Raw genomic sequence first — 18,501 nt, forward strand, 5'->3', positions numbered from 1 at the left:
TTATGTGTGGGGCATTTGCCTTTTAATATCTCGCTTATTTCATTAAAATCCCTGCATAATCTATTTAAACAGCCCTACATTCAAAACAACCCCTGACAACGTCAATGAGGCTAGTGGGCGATTCTTGATTAGAATCGTTTATCAATGCATTTTACGTGGGAAGCATGAAATACTCACTGTATGTTCGAATAATCCATGCAAGTTTACAAGGCCCGAACCTGCAGGCCATAAACATCTATGTGTCTGAATCTACAGGGGAAACTATACGACCGCGTGACGTCACATGCTGACCCTATAGATGTCCTTACATTACCCCCGTGAGCTACATTTCCAAATGCATTTTTTTGCGTCTGAAAAACGTGCGCACGGGCTTCCGTAGTCATGATTTGGTGAAAGTGAAAACACTGGGTTGCCAGATTGGTGAATGTGTATTATTCCACTGCATTTCTTTTTGTCATACTTTTTGTACACTTCTACAGAAGCCCTAAAATCAGACAGGTCCATATTATATACCATTTTAAGCGACGGGGTTTTATTTTGGGTGAACAGATTTTCATTAGTGGCCTGGACAACTAATGTAATTTGTTTTCTGTGTCATTTTTGTTGCTTTCAGTGGGGTTTTTGCCCCGAGCGCTGTAACTTATGACCCTGATACACGTTATCCAGTTTTGATAACTCATGTGGTGTTTCACATGATTGACACTTTATATAAACAGGATCAATGTGTTGAACTGACATTAAGAGTAAGAACTCTTAAAAAAAAAAAACAATAAGTGACATCTCAATTAAATTGTCATCTTACAACCATATTACTGTAATTTTTCAAATGTAATATTTATAAATGCAGTTTGTCTATTTAATCTGTAATTTAATCAAATTTACTTCTCTTTAATCAAACTAGACATATCCGAAATTTAACTGACCATTTGTTAAATGAATAAATAAATAAACTTCAGGCCCCATGTTGTACCCATAGACTGTAAAAATGTAGTATAGCTTATTTGTGGAAATGTATACGTTGGAAAATTCAAACAAACCGTAGCACTGCCCTCTAGTGACATTATTACAGTATCTCAGGATGCAGAGCGTTTTATGTTCTCCTTTGAGAAGCTCCAACCCATTCAAACCTTTATGTTAGCCTATGTATTCTTACTGCATCTTATCCATTCCTATACATGGGCGTTCAGGGTCTTCTTTTTGCTTGTCATTTACTAAATTACTCATTTAACTAAAGTCCATTACAGTGTTAGTCACATTTGAGCATCATGGGGTTCAGTGCCTTATCTCAGTCATATTTCAGGCCTAATCCTACTGCATATCAGAGACCTTCAGGCATTATATTACATCCTATGTACAATGTATGTTATATAATGTAATCATGCTTTTTGCAAAAAAAACCCCAAAAGGCTAAACAACATGCATGCGTTGTTCTATTTGTATCAAATATGTTAATGTACGCAAGTATTCTTTTATTGACTCACTATTTTAGTTCTGTGACGCTTTTTGATGTTACAATAAATATTTCACCCCTTTAATTACTTTCGTAGTTCGGTCATATGCTATGTGTGTGCTGCTTGCATGTGAGAAGCAGCCTCCGCTGTTTTTATGCGCTTTAGCATCTGCAGGAAACACTCACTAACAGTAAATTTGTCACCACTGATGGCAGCTGCCGTGTGGCGGTGTTTGCTGCCGGAAATGACATCCATAGTTAATTCACAGCTTGAGCACAGATTGTCTGAAGAACAGAGTCCTCAGCGGACAGATGGCAGGGGTAAAGAGGGAAATAGCTCCAGTTGAGGGCAACCACATCAAAGCACAAGTCGAATTGATTGATTACTTCTGCTCACCACTTGATGGCAGCACTTGTACATTGAAACTTGGTGACTCTAAGCTGCTGGAAGAAACACTGACGTGCAGGGCTGAAATGTGGCGTAAATTAACTTTATGGGTCACATGAGTTATGTAAAGACCCTGATAATCATTAGAAAGCTGTTAGCTATAGTTCCATTTGTAGCATGAAATGCTCTTTTGATTTACACTGTTATATGCAAGGTTTCTTGAACAGTTTTTCTTAGACACTGTGGTCCCCAAATATGATCAGCCTGGTGTGAGGGCCCAGAGTCAACTATATATTTTCATTTATAAAGACCAAACTAATAGACCAAAAGGGGGTCACTGGAGCGGTATTCAAAAGGTACTAATATGCACCCTTTAGGGGTAAATAAGGAACAAAGGTGTACCTTTTGAAAGGATACCGCCCAATTGACAGCTTTTGTACCTTTTTTGGGAGTGATTTACACTGTTATATGCAAGGTTTCTTGAACAGTTTTTCTTAGACGCTGTGGTCCCCAAATATGATCAGCCTGGTGTGAGGGCCCAGAGTCAACTATATATTTTCATTTATAAAGACCAAACTAATAGACCAAAAGGGGGTCACTGGAGCGGTATTCAAAAGGTACTAATATGCACCCTTTAGGGGTAAATAAGGAACAAAGGTGTACCTTTTGAAAGGATGTACCTTTTGTGAAAAATGAATATTGTACACGTTTTGTTGCATTATTACTTTTGTCTACTCATTATAGTACTGTACTGTTAGATGTATTATTTATTCCTTTAAATTAATTATTGGAATCGATTTATTTTCAACTTTTTTATTAATTTTATTCTAATTCTTTATCTGTTTAGTCAGTTAAAGGGGTCATATGATGCGATTTAAATTTTTCTTTTCTCTTTGGAGTGTTACAAGCTCTTGGTGCATAAAGAAGATCTGTAAAGTTGCAAAGACTAAAGTCTCAAATCCAAAGAGATTTTCTTTATAAAAGTTAAGAGTCAGCCACACCTACCTAAAATGGCTCGTTCTAACACGCCCCCACATGTCTACCTCACTATGTGGGATGATTTGCATAACGCCGCCCAAATGTTCACGCAAAGAAAGAAGGCGTAACTTTTATTCTCGCTGTAGTATTGTTGTTGCTGCCGCCATGTCGTGAAGACACTGTGTGTTTCGTTGTGAAAGCGAAACTACTTTGTTTGGCCTTCCAAAAGAGGACGATATCTGCTTCATCATGCCTAGAGCTGATCCGTGCTGGTCGCACGAAATACTACAATTTCATGCTCGCTGGATCGGCTTTCACCGTGGATGAAGCGGAGTCCAGCCCGGGGTTGTCACGTGTGGTTGCCGCAAGCCCTCCAGACGCGCCTTCATCGAATCCGCCGGCCGCACCGTTCTCAAGCCTGCCGCCTCTGCTCACTCTAGGCATCCGTCCTCCGCTCACTCAAGGCCGTAGTGTGTGATGCTGTGTTTCGTTGTGAAAGCGAAACTACTTTGTTTGGCCTTCCAAAAGAGGACGATATCTGCTTCATCATGCCTAGAGCTGATCCGTGCTGGTCGCACGAAATACTACAATTTCATGCTCGCTGGATCGGCTTTCACCGTGGATGAAGCGGAGTCCAGCCCGGGGTTGTCACGTGTGGTTGCCGCAAGCCCTCCAGACGCGCCTTCATCGAATCCGCCGGCCGCACCGTTCTCAAGCCTGCCGCCTCTGCTCACTCTAGGCATCCGTCCTCCGCTCACTCAAGGCCGTAGTGTGTGATGCTGTGTTTCGTTGTGAAACTACTTAGTTTGGCCTTCCAAAAATGGACACGACTAGAAATCAGTGGTTAAGTTGTATTTACAACACTGTTCCAGGACACTTCAACCCAAATATTCAGATGTGTGCAGCACATTTTATGGAGGACTGTTTCCTGATCCTGGTAGAGTAAACTACAATGCCGGCTGTTCTGACTCAAGTAAGTACGTTTTCATCCAAAGAATTTGCCACTGATGATTCAAACGCGAGTTTTGAGCAGTGTAGAGTAGCACTTGTTGTTTGTCGTTTCTACGATCACAAATGCAAACAGGGTTTTATGTTTACGCGGCGCGATGCAACACAGTGTGTAAAAAGACAGTATAAGTCATTATAATCCGTAATTATGTCCCCACTGGATGCAACAAATGCCTCGTTTGTAATGGGTTTTAATGTTTTTGTCTTGTCGCTCTGGCCGGGACACAGCATCACAGTATGGTAAGGGGCATAACATTTCCGTCACACGCTTGAGGTATTCGGCCAATCACAACGCACTGAATAGCTGGCCAATCACAGCACACCTCGCTTTTCAGACAGATGAGCTTTGTAAAAATGCCCAGAGGAGAAACAATAATGTACAGCATGTGGAAAATAATGTGTTTTTTGAACCTTAAACCGCATTTCATTACACCAAATACACAAAATAATGTTCTTTTTAGCAACATCATATGACCCCTTTAATTTGAACTTATTTTTATTATTTATTTATTTTTACATAATTGCCCAGGTTTTCTCTAAACTTTTCACAGAGCCCCTTAGCACTCCCTTGCGGCCCCCCGCTCTAGAAAACAAACACATTCAGCTTCTGTTTACTTTTGAATCTTTTTTAAATCTTTAAATATGAACCAGTTCTTCTAGTTCTCCCATTCTCAGATGAGAGTTGAAATGTCCACACATCATTCGTCCAAACTATCCTGTTCTCCTCACAGTCTTTTATGTCTCTGCTCAGTGCTAATTATGTCTTCCCATTCTGCAGACAACTAACAGCCTTTTTCCAAGAACAAACTAAGCACAGCTATTTAGTACCATATGAAAAATTGGTGTGAATTTAACAGCTGGCTAAGATTGGCCAGATGGGACGTGCTACTGAGCATCCTGCATTATAAAACAAGTAAATAATTCTCATTCACCTTAGCAGGCAGAGAGACGCTCAGGTCACGGATGTCAGTTTCTTACCTACTTATGAAGTTGTCAGGTTTTGTGTACACCAGAATATTTCTGAAGACTTTTATAAAGAAGAAAAACAAGCACTCGGAGCCATTCAGACAGATGGAGCGAGTGGTGTGGAATGGACTTGTTGGTAAAAATTCACAAGTGTGCCGAATCTGAGAAGGAGGAGCTTGGATGATAACAGAATGAACAAGTGATCAGGTGAGTTTTCAACCACAGAAGAGTCTATCAACAGCCGCTGCTAGTCATCCCAGCGTGTTCATTTATTCACGCCATCATTTATTCATCTTTCCTCCTCTACCCTGGTCTCCATTTTCAAAGTGAATTTCTAAGTTTCTCAACGAAAGGCAGGAACATGATGTTCTTTCTCCAAGAAAGTCTTCTCGTCACTCCTCACGCAACACAAAATAAGACCTTCGTACGTCAGCATTGTGCATTTTTAGTACTTTGTCATCCGTTTTACACATAGTTTGGTCGGCGTTTATGAAAGCACTGTGTCTGGCCTTCCACCTGCCGCTCCAACAGATGGACGTGAGAGACTAGTGAGTGACAATAATAGAGGGATGGAGTGAGAGCGTGCGATGGGAAGAAAGATCTGCCTTTTTTAAGCAGTGTCACACACTATCTTTTCCGCTCTACCTTGGCTCATTGCTTGTCTCACTTCTGCGGCACGTTGCCATGGGAACACAGCTGCAGCACTTGAGTCGTGAGTTGGGGAGGCTGGGGGTTGCTATTTAGTAAACACATTCGCGTTTCTTCATTGGATTTAGCAAGTTGGAAGGGAAAAGGCGGCTTACAGAACCTACAGTCATAGCTCTGCCAATAGTGTGAGCAAATGTGTTGTTTTGTGTTCACTTAGAGGCTTGAAATGTTCTCATCTTGGAGGGGTTTACAAGTCAGGTCTCTCAAGGATCACTTCGTAGTGCATCCAACTCTCTCTATCACTTTTTCTATTTATCTAATGTGTTAAACATGTTTAACATGTTAAAATTTCTTACTCAGACGCAAGGCACACATATTGATGGGACGGTTCACCCAAATATCATTTAGCTACTCACCTTTATGTTGGTCCAAACCTATGTGACTTTCTTTTGTGAAACGCAAAAGATGATATTTTGGTAAAATGTGAAACAAACAATCATATGTTTGTTTGTTTTTTCTCACTGGACCAAATCTGTTCAGGCATTCTTCAAAATATCTTCTTTTGTGCTTTGCAGAAGGAAGTAACTCGCACAGGTCGGGAACAATGAGTAAGTAAATGATGGCAGAATCCAAAATAGTTCTCCTATCCCTGCAAAAAAAAAAAAAATGTTTTTGGAATCTTTATTTTTGAGAGTGTGGGTGAACCATCGTCTTAAAGGGATAGTCTACCTAAAAATGAAAATGTTGTCATCATTTACTCACCCTCATGTTGTTTCAAACCTGGATGAGTTTCTTTCTTAAGCTGAACATAAAAATATATTTTGAAGAATGCTGGTAATCAAACAGTTGATGGTCCCCGTTGACGTATTTCTTTCCTAACTATGGAAGTCAATGGGGACCAACAACTGTTTGAGTCTTCAAAATATCTTCTTTTATGTTCATAAGAAAGAAACTCATACAGGTTTTGGAATGACATGAGGGTGAGTAAATGATGACAAAATGTTCATTTTTGGGTGAACTATTGCTTTAGGTTAAGCCTTTAACAAGGCATTTTCTCATTTTTGTTCTTCTCTCATATACTACTTGTTGTATAGCGTCTCTGATGGCTTTAACTGTGGTGAATAAGAATGTCATCACTAACATAAACACATAACACACATACAGTAACCATACTATGTTGTTCTCCCTCTATGCATTGATTAAGAGTCCAACTCTCAGCAGGCCTGTTACACATTGCACATGGCATAATGTCGATAATAGTACTATTTTCAAATAGAATATGTCGTCAGCCGTTCTTGTAGCAGTGATGGACACAGTCAATAGAGAATGCCTGAACTAAGGCTCAGCTATGTTTAAGACATGCAGTGTCATATGCATTATATAAGCAGTGTTGCATATGCAACACTTATGCAGTGTTGCTTAGTGAGGAAACTCCTGGAAGAACGTCAGACATTAGTTTCTAAGAGTAAAGCTTTGTAAATGTATGCAAACTCCTATATATATATATATATATATATATATATATATATATATATATATATATATATATATATATATATTGTATTTCAGGAGATCATTTTAAATGAGACTCCCTTCAGCATGTAAAGAAAAAAAGCATTCGGAATTCCTCAGGTTGCTCACAGGCAGAACCATTTGAAGAACCAGGTGCTTCAGATATCCTATTGTGTACTCTGTGAACTTCAGTATCTATTTCAAGTGCCCGATAGCCTTTCACTTGTGATTCATGACTACTGGAGAAACCGTCCACAAGACTTAAGACATCTATTTAGTACGTTCCTCAAAAAACCGAGCATTTTGAAAAGGTTCTTCCAGAGGCTTTCACCAGTCTGGGGCTTTTAAAAGTAATACATACCAACAAACAAACTTGAATTTAAAACAGAAAACATCATTTAGAGCAGCTTCTCCAAGACAAGGAACATTAGGTGAGTGGGTGGATAGTTAGCAGTCTTTGATCCTTTGTAGAAGAAACCAGAAATAACAGATGATATTTTAAAAAAATGATGGCATCTTCCTCTAACATAAGGGGTGGCTGCATATTGCGGTTGAGATCACGCAGGAGTGGCATCATCCCAGTGTAGAGAGGTCTACCCCGATCTTCACTCTTTCACTCTCCTCCCATTCTCTCTCTGTATCTCTCACCGATCCCACCACAGTGTAGTAAAGCGGACAGGCAGCTAAACAAACAGCGGAATCTTTTCAGTGAAGACCGCGACAGAGGTAAGAAACTTTTATGTCTTTATACCACCTAAATCCGCAATAATCGATGACGGGAATGCCTGGGCGAAATAGATGGAGCACCTCGTTACACATTATCGGAGATCAGGCATCGTGGTTGCCCAGACTGCGCAGAAGCCACCTGCACGCGCTTTATCCAGAAATCATGGAGAAGCCGTGGACGCATTCACGCGTTTCTGGCACAGCGCGTTTTCTGTCCAAATTCATGAGGCTCAAAGCATGTGGGCTTTGAAGCTCAAATCTGTAGGTTTGGCGTGATTTTTCTCGTGAATGTTACTTGTGTGGTGCCATCTGAAAGATCATGCATATTCTTACATAGGATGTAGCCTAGTTCACTGGGGACTGGTCTTAATCTACGGGCATGTAATAACCATGGAGAGCGACTGCAGGAGATGCACTTAGATCGCCACTGACAGATGTGCGCCAAATGTGAGACTGGTGCTCACCCAACCCAAATACCACACTGGAACAGACTGACAGGCAAACCGCCAGAGAGACTAACTAATCAGATTGGAGCTTGTGATTTTAGCAGATTTTCTCACTGTTTGTGTGTTCAGTACGCTTGAGACAGTCAGAAACCACTGGAAGATTGTCTGAATATTTCAGGATTATGGCTGTTGGCAGAACCATTGGCGATATTGGGGGGGGGGGGGGGGGGGATTTGGTATTAATATACCATGGCGGTTTTTTTTTTTGGCGAACTGCATGACACGGTTTCGGCTCACCGCAGCATGCATATGACAGCAGCCCCAGTATTTCATAACTTTGACGTGCTTCGTTTCTTCTCATGTATTATGCATGTGTATGTTTGTAAGAAAGCGTCTCCACGAACTGTGTGGTGGAATTACATTCACAGCTCACAGATTGTGCGTGTTTGTACGGGTGAGAGAGTGAGAGATTTTGAATAATGATTTGTGTTTCTTTTAATATGCATCGAGAGAAGTAACAGTGTGACACTGGCTTTGATTAGTCTCTATGACAGTACAGTTACAATGTCCAGGATAACCCGTTGGACATTCTAAATATATCATAAATATCCTATTAATATATTCAATATAAATGCACTCACATTATATAAAATAATTATTTTTATAGAATTGAATTCTTGTTCTTTACCTATTGTTTCTATACCTTTTAAAGTAATATATATATATAGATATATATATATATATATATATATATATATATATATAAAAACACATTTTAGAAATTATTTAGATATAAACCATATTAAGCATATAAACCACATGAGCAAAAATGCTATTGAGCTGAATATAAGTGGTAATTCGGCCATATGCACAAGGCCACTGGTAATTACAGCGGTGTTGATATTCAGTACTACAGCATAATTGTGAGTGTGATATTGCTTATATATTATAATTTATGAGTTATACTATATAAATTATAATGTAATGTCAAATAAACTATGGTTCAGACAAAAACTGAACAATTGGTTATGTTAGTATATTTCATTTCTGTCAAAGAAAATGGATGCCAAAGCATCACAATATTGGTCACTAAGCCGTGCACAGCTTGTAAAGTGGTCTTGTGTAACATCAGTCGATTCTTATCACATTATCTTGATTGGAGTTAAAGATTTAACTGCATACATTCATCAGTAAAACATCTCAATACTGAAAAGAAATGCAGAAATCGCTAATCAATGTCACTAAATGACTTGAAAGTGACGGTGAAAGTGCTTATAGCAGAGCTTACAATCAGGATTACAATCCCATTGGTTTGCACAAGTGGGTGCCACAGGGCTGGATCTCACACTATCGGTCATTGATGCTCGGAGCAATTAGCTCAGTTCATCAGCCACATGAGTGCAGTGTTTGTACAGACGGCCTAGGGCTCAAACGACTATGGACACAAAGGTCAAGCCAGGAGGACATTTCAGACAATGTCTACAGGCATGACTCTGTTTTTACATCCCTCAAGCTTCATGGTTTGAGGGTGCACAATCTGGTCTTTAAATGGCCAAATGCGGTTGATGCTGCTTGGTGTATGAGATGAAACAGGCGTAATGAAGGAAATGGGCACTATGGATGATGTGCACTTAATGCATCTTTCTCCTCACTGCACAGAGAGGCAGTAATTATGATGCCAAGCTCAACTGTCCCTTTGCTCCAAATACATCCCTTAAGATCAGATCCCTGCAGGCTTTCAATGTGCCTTTTAATTAGAGCCTTGTAATGATATAAGAGAGACAGAGACTGAGGGAGGAAGTTTGTGTGTTAAGGAGGAGGGGTGTCTTATATTATGCTTCCCATTAATGAATAATGGCTTTGATTTAGTAATGAAGACTGTGGCTGTGTTGCGTATGATGTCAGAACTGTTATGCGTTTGGGGGGCAGTAGTTGTTTTTAATCACATCAAGTTTAGGCAGCACATTAATTCTGTGTAAAATTAAATATAGTTTAAGTCAAGTCAGTTTTGCTTTGATTCAGTGGTAAATTATGTTGTAGAGAAGTGCTGACGAGTGTTATTTATAAATCATATGACTTGCTGCCTTAGCAAGCAACATAATCTATAAAACCGAAGAGCTGTGGTGATTAGTTATAATGGTGAAGGTATCAATGAGAGATGATATCAGTGTAACTCTGCATCGGTAAACATTTATCAAGAATGTTTTTGTTATATTGTAACTTCTAGGAAAGAAATAGGATGTCTTTGCCCTTGGCAAGTAAGGAACCTGTTTCATCTAGCCAGTATCTTGCAAATGTTGTCATAGTAATGAGGCTCTGGGTAATTAATAAATTATTTGGCTTATGTAATAACAGATTTTTATTTTTTTTCGATTAAACTGAATGACCGTGTCCATGCTGTGATGACAAAGAATTAACTACACAACATTGCATTATTTTAAAATTGAAACTAAGCTGATACTTTCTCTAAAACTACACTTGCCCCATCACCATGCCCACATGATCCCAAGTATTTCAAATATAAACATGGAGGAAACATTTTAATTCAAAGCAGTAAACAATTTGGAAACAAATATACATAATGTAATATAATACAATAATGAAATATATACACTACCATTTAAAGGTTGAGAAGTTTACAAGCACAAATTTGTAATGATTTTGAAGTCTCTGATGTTCACCAAGGCTGCAGTTAGTTGAGTAAATAATATTTTAAAATATTATTACGGTTTAAAATAACTGTTACCATTTTAAGATAATTTAAAATTGAATAATTTATTTCTGTGATGGCAAAGATGAATTTCCAGCATCATTACTCCAGTCTTCAGTGTCACATAATCCTTCAGAAATGAAAGATTCAAAAGAACAGGATTTATTTGACAATTAAATTTTTTTGTAACAATCAAATAGTGTTTACTATTCATTTTGATCTGTTTAATGCACCCTTTGTGAATAAAATAACTTATTTCTAAACAAAAATCTTGAACTTTTGTATGATGGTGTATACAATATACAAATTACAAATAAATAAATAAATAAAACAACTCTAAAAACGCAATGACACTGTGTGCTTGTCACTTTTACAAATGTATACACTTACTCATTTTGTGAATTCAAATCAATTTATAACCCTCACATGAAAATGTAAATGCTTGATATTTTCACGTTTTTGCAACTTGTACTATCACCTCAGGAGCATGCTGCTGGTACATGATTTCACCCCTGCAGTTCATTTCGAATTGGATAAACTGATGTGTTACAACTCAAACCATGGTACAACACTCCCCCTGAAGAAAATTTAGTTACATTTTAAGAGACATGGTAATTCTTAAAGACTCATGCAGATGTCTTCCAGGTATTGTCTAATATGTGTCATTCTATACACACATTAGACCCACACAAATTCACACATAATTAGCATTCATTGGTATGAATTTGCACTTGAGTATGTGAAAGCAGATTTGTTTCTGTGGGCTCGTATAGTGGACATGTTGCCCACCTAAACATGCTTATCATCTTCACACGTTTGCCCAGCGATGTCAAGACTCTCCTCTCCAGATGATCTACAACTTCCTGCCAGTCAGGCTGTCTGAGTGTGTGTTATGATGATGTACTGAATGTAATTGTTGTGTGCGTCTCTTCATTACGGAGTCTCATGATGATGGGTTAATGAGGCTTGCCTGTTTACCTTACTGTCACTTCCTATTGGCTGGCTCAGGGGGCTAATTACACTCCCAGTACTATGGGGGGCCCTAAATTACCTTAAGCACTGCTATTACAGCATGGATCTGTTAGAATGTGTATGCAGACAGTCTGCAGACATGTTTGTTGAGGCTTTGAATGTTCATATATATACATTAATACATTCAAAAATAAAGTATGGAAATGTTTCCTCCTTTTCAGTCATCACCTGAAAGTGCTTCTTTTTTACATTTACGGAATAATATCTGAGTGGTGTTGCCTTTTGGTTGTTTGTTTGTTGCTATATGGTTGCTAATGTGTTGCTAGATGGTTACTCAGATGTTGTGGATGGTTGTTTGGTGGCAGTTTACAAGCCCAAGTCAAAAAAGCCCACCCTCAAACCTCTATAAGACCCCTTTTCAGTGTAAGTCTATGGGATTTTTTGTAAGTACAAGTCAGTTTGACAGAAAAAAAATTTTCCTCCAAAAAGTGAACTTCTCCTCAATAAGTTGCATGACTTTTCATATGCACCAGTATAGTGAATGCTTTAGTAAGCACCACCAATACTTTGAGTTTAATAAACAGACATTTTAATTATTATATGAGTATTTGTACACCTGTCACGCTGCGTTCGACCATAAAGTGGTTTAGTATCATGCCGTCTATGTATTCTTTAAGCCTTCTCTCTTTTTTGATTGGTTTAATTTTCATCACATCTAGACCGAGCCGCTCTTAGAGGTGGATTGGGACGGAAAATAGATTGATATAGTATTTGAGGAATGAATGAAAATGACAGAGTGTGGAGAAAGAATTGATTAATATTCTCTCTGCATATATGTAAACTCATTTTCTGAGAGCAGACCTCTCATTCTCTTTCTCGCTCTCATTCCTTCACCCACACCATTCCCACCTCTGACATTTAAAAGAGCGATGTTACGATGTCCGTCTTTGCACTTTACCAACTCAGAGAAAATGACCTTTCATTCACTCAGAACGACACTTAAAAGTATCTAGCACAGCAGGAACTTTTCAGAGTAAGCTCTCTGTTCAACATTTAGCAACAATTTTACATTATTTTATAACACAGCGCGCTGGAATGGACTACTTGATTGTGATTGGTCAATAAATCTTGGTCGGTGTAGGTTCATATTTACTTTTTGACAGGAATGAAAACGAGGCTATGAGGGATAGAAGTATAGTGCGTTCAATGGATTGTACTGTTATTTACCTATCATGACTTTCCAAAAAAAAAAAAAAACTTTCAGCAGACAAAACCTTCATAAACAGCCGGACCTATATATATGCCATCGAAAAGACTGAAAGTCAGTTGTCACAGCCTTGTATTTATCTGTCAAATTCGATATGGCGTATAACCTGACTAAGGTCTAATTTGATCAGTAAACTTTCTGTTTGTTATACATGCGCACTGCAAGTGCCTGCCGCTTTAAATACTCAAGCTGTTTAACATCATGTGGATTCTGATTGGCTGTCAATGTTTTTTATCGTACTTCTATGTTGCTATATTTATAGCTGTGGTGTAATAAAATTAGAATGACTATTAAAACATTATTTTTATAGTTATTATCGTGCTGTGAGCAGGACGTAATGGAAACCAGCACTACTTTTACTACTCGTTTACTACCAGCCTGCTACTGGTATCACACTGCAGATTCATACAAACACAAGCACCATCTAGTGTCTCAGTTATTGTTTGTAGTGAAAATTACCTATATAGGTGGACTTAGGTATTAATATTATTGTAATAATGTTTATTTGTTAACTTTGTTGCTAGACTGATTACTTTATTGTAATGGTTATTATTTATGTACAGAAGTTTTAACATAATATACAGGTCAATTATAAAAAATAACTAGGCCTGTAATGATTATAAAATAATAAAATCAATATTTCATATCCACATATCTATTTATTTGGTGTGTAGCTGTGTAATTAGAGGGATAATGTACAGCCAGAGTGATCTTGTATCACCCCGAAGGGGTTTATTTTGTGATAATGACAGTCTGATGGAACATTATCCCTTACATAATAAACGTTTTGGCTAAGATCAGGATTTTGTTTGAGTATTCCATCCCAAGAAACAAAACAAATTGTTCCATCACTCTCTCAACCTCAAATTGACGATCGTTGCAAAGATAATGTCCGAAGAGCAGTGTTCTACACTGGCAGCAACATTACCACACATCCCTGATAAGAGAACTAGGGACAGAGAGAGAGAGAGAGAAAGAGATTTACGAATTAACATAGATATTCAAATGTGTCAAATACGCAGATGTGTCAAATGCGCATTCAATTTAAGGTCACTGCAATGTGCCCCCTGTTGAAGCATTTGATTATAATATTTTCAAATATTATGTTGCTGGCTATTTATAAGCCTCTCTTTCTATAACAAACAACTTATATTTTATACTTTGATGACTATGAGCACTAGAAAATAATTTTGAAGAGACATTAGTGACTTGACCTGAAACTAATTGAATTGTTTTGTTTTATAAGAGCAGTATGTATCATTTCTTCTTTTGTACACATCTGAAATAGATAATTATTTACCATTTTACATTTAGTGATATAATGCATTTGCAGTAAAGGAAAGATTTCAGTGAAAACCGATATCCCAATTAACATCTGTTGCAGCGTTTTCATCATGCTTACTGATCTTTAATCACCTAGCTAAGTTGGATTTTGTATCACAATTAGTGCATCATTATTGTTCTTTTTTGTATATCTTACTCGTGTTTTGCAATATGACAGATCTGTTTATCAGTGCCTGGATCAGTACAGCTGTTCAGCTCATTGACTCAGAGACCTTGATCACATAAATATATGTGAGAGACAGGCACACACACAGAGTTAGTTTTCAGGCTATACACTCTTAAAAATAAAGGTGCTTCAAAAGGTTCTTCAAGCGATGCCATAGAAGAAACATTTTTGGTTCCACAAAGAACCATTCAGTCAAAGGTTCTTTAAAGAACCATCTCTTTCTTACCTTTTTGTAATCTGAAGAACCTTCTTTTGCCACAAAGAACCTTTTGTGAAACAGAAAGGTTCTTCAGATGTTGAAGGTTCTTTATGGAACCATTTAGACAAAAAGGTTCTTCTATGGCATCATGAAGCACCTTTATTTTTAAGAGTGTACATACAGAAACTGACTGCGTGTTCATATATGAGCAAGAGAAGGCGTTCGTGGTGAGAGACTTTGTGTGTGTGTGTGTGAAGGGGTACCATCTGCCATCTACAGCACTCTATGCCAGGCCCGTTACCCCCCTATCATCCACTAGTGAGTGTGTGAAGCATACAAACCTAGGAGACAGAGAGAAAGAGACAGAGAAGCTGAGAAATAGGAGGATTTGTAGCAATAAGTAACCAGGAATGTCTTGGTGATCCTTTCTTTTCTCTTCCCTGCTTCGGTTAGAAGAACCACTGTTCAGAGAGCAGCTCTGAATCACAGATACTGGTGTTTTTTCTGCCTGTCCCAGTTCAGTGTTTTGGCAAAAACATTTTTCTGAGTCTCTGCCCACATCTCAACTCGCACCCTCTATCTCTCTCTTTCTCTCAGCACCATGTAAGGATCAGTCTCAGTATGCCAAGCTTTCTGTAGTTTTACTGCTTAATCTGATATGTAGTTGTTCTCTATTACATTTAATGGTGTTAGAGGAAAGAGCAGGACCTCACAGAATCTGCAGGAGCAGAATTCAGCGGGGGCTAGTTGCACCAGCTGTGAATAACTTACAACTCAGCCTAGTTGGAAATTAAATCAGCGGCGCTAGGCTACAACTTTTGCACTCCGAAATATGTGAACATTACACTATTAAACTTAGTTAAAACATAACCGTATGGAGTATCTAAATATTCACAAAAGCCTCCAACCATGAGTAACGTCTGGAACCAAATGGCAAGGAGATTGGATTACAAAAATGAGATCATGTTCTGTGTGAAAGACTTAAATCCTTCAGACACATACGCTGATGTTGGCATTTACACTCGTACAGCTTTTAAGAGATTGAACATTAAATGAATAAATGACTTCTTAGTGAGTCTTGAGCACAAAACCTAAACAACACACTTTCCTATGTGTCGCCTGATATTGCTTGTTCATGTTGTTTTGTTGCTATTTTTGATAGCTTTTCTTTATATGTTTATCTTATAGTTCAAGACAGACTTCTTAAATAGACTTCTTAATATACAGTGGGTACGGAAAGTATTCAGACCCCTTTAAATTTTTCACTCTTTGTTTTATTGCAGCCATTTGCTAAAATCATTTGTTAATTTTTTTTCCTCATTAATGTACACACAGCACCCCATATTGACAGAAAAACACAGAATTGTTGACATTTTTGCAGATTTATTAAAAAAGAAAAACTGAAATATCACATGGTCCTAAGTATTCAGACCCTTTGCTGTGACACTCATATATTTAACTCAGGTGCTGTCCATTTCTTCTGATCATCCTTGAGATGGTTCTACACCTTCATTTGAGTCCAGCTGTGTTTGATTATACTGATTGGACTTGATTAGGAAAGCCACACACCTGTCTATATAAGACCTTACAGCTCACAGTGCATGTCAGAGCAAATGAGAATCATGAGGTCAAAGGAACTGCCTGAAGAGCTCAGAGACAGAATTGTGGCAAGGCACAGATCTGGCCAAGGTTACAAAAAAATTTCTGCTGCACTTAAGGTTCCCAAGAGCACAGTGGCCTCCATTCCTTAAATGGAAGACGTTTGGGATGACCAGAACCCTTCCTAGAGCTGGCCGTCTGGCCAAACTGAGCTATCGGGGGAGAAGAGCCTTGGTGAGAGAGGTAAAGAAGAACCCAAAGATCACTGTGGCTGAGCTCCAGAGATGCAGTCGGGAGATGGGAGAAAGTTGTAGAAAGTCAACCATCACTGCAGCCCTCCACCAGTCGGGGTTTTATGGCAGAGTGGCCCGACGGAAGCCTCTCCTCCGTGCAAGACACATGAAAGCCCGCATGGAGGACTCCAAGATGGTGAGAAATAAGATTCTCTGGTCTGATGAGTCCAAGATAGAACTTTTTGGCCTTAAGCGTTTTTTCTAAGCGGTATGTGTGGAGAAAAGCAGGCACTGCTCATCACCTGTCCAATACAGTCCCAACAGTGAAGCATGGTGGTGGCAGCATCATGCTGTTGGGGTGTTTTTCAGCTGCAGGGACAGGACGACTGGTTGCAATTGAGGGAAAGATGAATGCGGCCAAGTACAGGGATATCCTGGACGAAAACTTTCTCCAGAGTGCTCAGGACCTCAGACTGGGCTGAAGGTTTACCTTCCAACAAGACAATGACCTTAAGCACACAGCTAAAATAATGAAGGAGTGGCTTCACAACAACTCTGTGACTGTTCTTGAATGGCCCAGCCAGAGCCCTGACTTAAACCCAATTGAGCATCTCTGGAGAGACCTAAAAATGGCTGTCCACCAACGTTTACCATCCAACCTGACAGAACTGGAGAGGATCTGCAAGGAGGAATGGCAGAGGATCCCCAAATCCAGGTGTGAAAAACTTGTTGCATCTTTCCCAAAAAGACTCATGGCTGTATTAGATCAAAAGGGTGCTTCTACTAAATACTGAGCAAAGGGTCTGAATACTTAGGACCATGTGATATTTCAGTTTTTCTTTTTTAATAAATCTGCAAAAATGTCAACAATTCTGTGTTTTTCTGTCAATATGGGGTGCTGTGTGTACATTAATGAGGAAAAAAAATAACTTAAATTATTTTAGCAAATGGCTGCAATATAACAAAGAGTGAAAAATTTAAGGGGGTCTGAATACTTTCCGTACCCACTGTAGATTTCATAGACTATAGATTTCATGAATTATTTTAATTTTAATTGAATTTCATCACCATTGACTGTCATTGTATAAGCAATAAATAAATAAATAACAATGAGACATTTCTCAAAATACCTTTATTTGGAACAACATGGATAGAATCTTCATTTTTGGGTAAACTATCCCATTAAGAACTAATGGTGCAACCTAATTAAGTTAACTGAGTTTTAACTTTTAGTTTAGTGCAAACTCTATGTCTCACTTTAAGTAAGGCCGTACATATGGCTTGTGCAACCCATACAGGTCTTTTATATCCACCTTCTGACAACGGACACGTTCATTGAACTGTAACTAGACATTTTCTGTCTTCAAAATTTAATGATGCTTTAATAAAGTAGAAGCAAGAAGCAGAAAAATGAGGACATGCAGCTTCCTGCCCTGCACAGTGGTGTTTTCATTACCTAAATCATAATGATTTTCCCAGCTCTGGATTGGTGCACAGCATGGCCCTGAATAGTTAAGGGACACTTTAATAAACAGAGTATCGTGAAGTGAGAATTAATTCACCACCCATGCACTGCCTGTTTGCATTTGGTTTTGTTTGCAATCTCACTGCAAGAAAAAAAGGAATGGTTGAGCCTGTTGTGTGCTTTCTGGTTTGATTTGATTCTCTCCCATACATATTTATACTGCCTGTGCACTTCAAGGCAGGCTGGAGTAATGTGTTTAGTGTGTTAAATGAGAATGCAAATGGTTTTAATGCTGGTTTTGTTTGAGCTTGATTGTCGCTGAAAACGGTAATGATATTCATGTGCTTTATTTGTAATAATGTGAACAATAACTGAAAACACACCTGGGAAAGGGCTCATTTCAGAGTAGTCCTCCATAGAGCAG

The sequence above is a fragment of the Sinocyclocheilus grahami genome, unplaced genomic scaffold, assembly GCF_001515645.1.
Source record: "Sinocyclocheilus grahami isolate Dianchi unplaced genomic scaffold, SAMN03320097.WGS_v1.1 scaffold49.1, whole genome shotgun sequence".
Lineage (NCBI taxonomy): Eukaryota > Metazoa > Chordata > Actinopteri > Cypriniformes > Cyprinidae > Sinocyclocheilus > Sinocyclocheilus grahami.